This window comes from Danio rerio, chromosome 6 (assembly GCF_052040795.2).
Source record: "Danio rerio strain M-AB ecotype USA chromosome 6, GRCz13ab, whole genome shotgun sequence".
Classification (NCBI taxonomy): domain Eukaryota; kingdom Metazoa; phylum Chordata; class Actinopteri; order Cypriniformes; family Danionidae; genus Danio; species Danio rerio.
Genome location: NC_141026.1, coordinates 52,344,203 through 52,347,500, shown reverse-complemented (window position 1 = coordinate 52,347,500; position 3,298 = coordinate 52,344,203).

Here is a 3,298-nt window from a genome sequence, read left to right as displayed (position 1 = left end):
TTTTGTAGGACAGATAATCTGAATAAATCAAACCGACAATGATTTCTGGAGGGTCTAACTGTATTCAGGAACAGGAATTAAATAATCAAATATAACTCTAGAGTTTTCACTGTAAAAATTTATCTTTGTTAAAACTACAAATGATATAATTTCATTCATTCATTCATTCATTCATTCATTCATTCATTCATTCATTCATTCATTTAAAACAACTGTTTATAGGCACATATTTTTCAATTATTTTGATAAAATACATATCCTAAAATATTTCTGAATTGATGATGCTTGATAAGGTTTTTTTTCTCCCCCAACTAGCAAAACAAACCATTGTTTTGGCCTGAAAAACAAAAACTGTATAGTGATTTGCAATCTATAAACCACATGTGATAATTTATATGTGGAAATGCTCTAGTAAACACTGTAGATGTTAATAAAACCCTTTGGAGCCAATAGATGAATAAAACATTATACCACTTAGACATGATGTTTGTTAGCGTATTATTGGTTCAGATGTAGCGATGTGTAGTCAGACCAACCAGAAAACTAGACACAATTTGCCATTGGGAGTGGGCAGGAGCTAATCACACACTGTGGCCATCATTGATTGGCTCTTCTAGAAATCAGCATGATTGCGCATCACCAATTAAAGAGATCTGAGGAAGAAAAAAATTAACTAGCAATCCCTGCTGGGAAAAGAAAAACTATAGTCATAGAATTTGTAATGGTTTTATATTGAAAACTCTATTGGTATTAGTGTAAAATATAATGGCCCTTTTGGTCACTACTTGTTTTTTTTCCAAAAAAAAAAAACAAATCCTCATTTATTGTGTTCCAAAACACTGTGAAAATCCTTAACATTTTTAAATTATGACACTTTATAATGTTTTAAATTATATGTAAAATCATTTTTATTATATTAAAATCAACCTTGTTTATTGAATGAGTAGCAGAATAGGTGCTTTTTGAACTATACTATAAAAACATTATTATTTAACAGAAATTCTCCAAACCTTGTGATTTACAGCTGTTTTTATACTTTGCTGTTTTAATATTATGGGATATTGACACATTTAAAAAATGTACTTGTACTGTATGGTACGGTACAAAATCACTGGCAAAGTCTCTAGGATGTGCAGTAAAGTGTTTAACTGGTACCTTAAAATTCACATATATGAATCCTATACTGTAAAATCAAAAAAGTTGAGGTAACTCAAACCATTTGAGGAAACCGATTGCAACAAACCATTTAAGTTCAAAAACTAATCCTTATGAGTACTCTGAACTTAATCTATTTGAGTAAACGAAGCAATTTGAGCACAGTAAAACCCCAAAAAATTAAGAGAGCTCAAACCAACTGAGTACTGTAAAACCCAATAAGTTAAGGCAACTCAAACCGTTTGAAGAAACAAATTACAAAAAACCATTTGAGTAAAAAAAACTAATCTATATGAGCACTGTAAACTTGCTCCAGTTAAGTTGAAGTAATGAGGTAACTTACCACCTTCAACACTGAGTTCCAAACTCTTTTCAAATGAGTACTTTCAGTCAATTTGAGGTTAACTACATTTCCTCTAATAAAGTTGTATACCTTACTGTATATAATTATTGTCCGGGATGGTCATATACAGTAAAATATTATACAAAAATAAGTTAGTGAACTGCCAGTTTTTTTCTCTCTTTTTTTCTTTTTCTTTTCTTTCTTTCTTTATTTATAAATAAATACTTTTATTTTACACCACCTAAGGATACTGTTCAGATTTAATTTCAAGACATTTGGCAGTTTAATGACCTTAAAATACTCATTTTGTGTAGCGATAGTTTGAAATGTAATATTCAAGTAATATAAAGGGGTTTAATAGGCATAATGGGAATTGGTCTTAATCGAAACTAGTAATGGTATGAACATTATTGAGCATGTCGGGGGTAAGATGATTAAGGCATGATAATATTTTATTTTGGTAATATAAGCGTAATCTAGAGGCCATTGCCTTTGATATTAGCCACTTAACAAATGATCAACTAGAAGTCAAGTTATTTGTTGTTCTTAATACTTGGATAGGCAACAAGACTTGTGTCAGGTAGATTGTACCTTAATATCTGAGAGTGTAGCATAGCTTGAAATTATATTGTCTGGTTTGGTCATATACTGTAAATATTAATATACTGTAAACAGGTAATGAGCTGTCAGTACTTTTTTATTATCTGAGTATTCACATTTATTTGTCGATTTAATGTCCTTAAAATGCTTGTGTTGGGCATCTCATGCAACATTCAAAGCATATGAAGTGGTTTATTGTGTATATCGTAAACTGGTTTTAATGGGAGCTAAAATAAAGTCATTTATTACTTTTTGCTTTCTATTGGTGACATGTTAAAACAATTAAATCCTAAAGAAAAATGTCCCAAACAAACTAATAACCAATTAAAATTACTGATTTCTTTTTGGTTTTATTGGTATTTGTAGTAGAAACCATTAGCCATTCTGTGATGGTTTCTGTTGTTGTTTTCAGCATGGATATTTCTTCCCTGTAGACTCTCTTTATTCTGTTTCCTCTTTCGTTTTCAACATCATTCTGGTTATCTGAGCATGACTCGGCTGTTGTTGTTGTTGTGTCTGGTTTCAACCCGTTCCCTCTATGCTACATGCTAAGCTAACGTGCTCATTACAGTTGATTCAGATGTGTCTTGGCAGCGCAGTAGTGGGTCAGCAGGCATTGGCGCTAGTGCGGATGGATGTTAATTAAAACGCACTTGGCGTGGACCGCTATCTCTCCGCTTCAATACGCAGCACATGTGGAGCACCAGAAAACCTGCGGTGTGCAAGCGTGTAACATTTGGAGTTTGATTAAGGATATGGAGACGCTGGCCAGTGTAGAGCAGAAGGCATTTAATGACTTGTGGGAGACAGAAATAATAATTGCTCCCCGATTACACAAGTTTATACATTTTAATGTTGCATAATGTTGGACTCCAACTAGAGTTTGTTCTGATTCTGAAGTCGGATTGCAGGGCTAAGGTGTTTTGCTATCATATATAGTTGAAGTCAGAATTTATAGCCCCCTTAATTTTTTTTTATTCTTTTTTAAATATTTTGCAAATGTTTAACAGAGCAAGGAATTTTTTACAGTACGTCTGATAATATTTTTTCTTCTCGAAAAAGTCTTATTTGTTTTATTTCAGCTAAAATAAAAGCAGTTTTTAATTTTTTAAACACCATTTTAGGGACAAAATTATTAGCTCCTTTAAGCAAATTTTTTTTCGATAGTCTAAAGAACAAACCACTGTTATACAATATCTT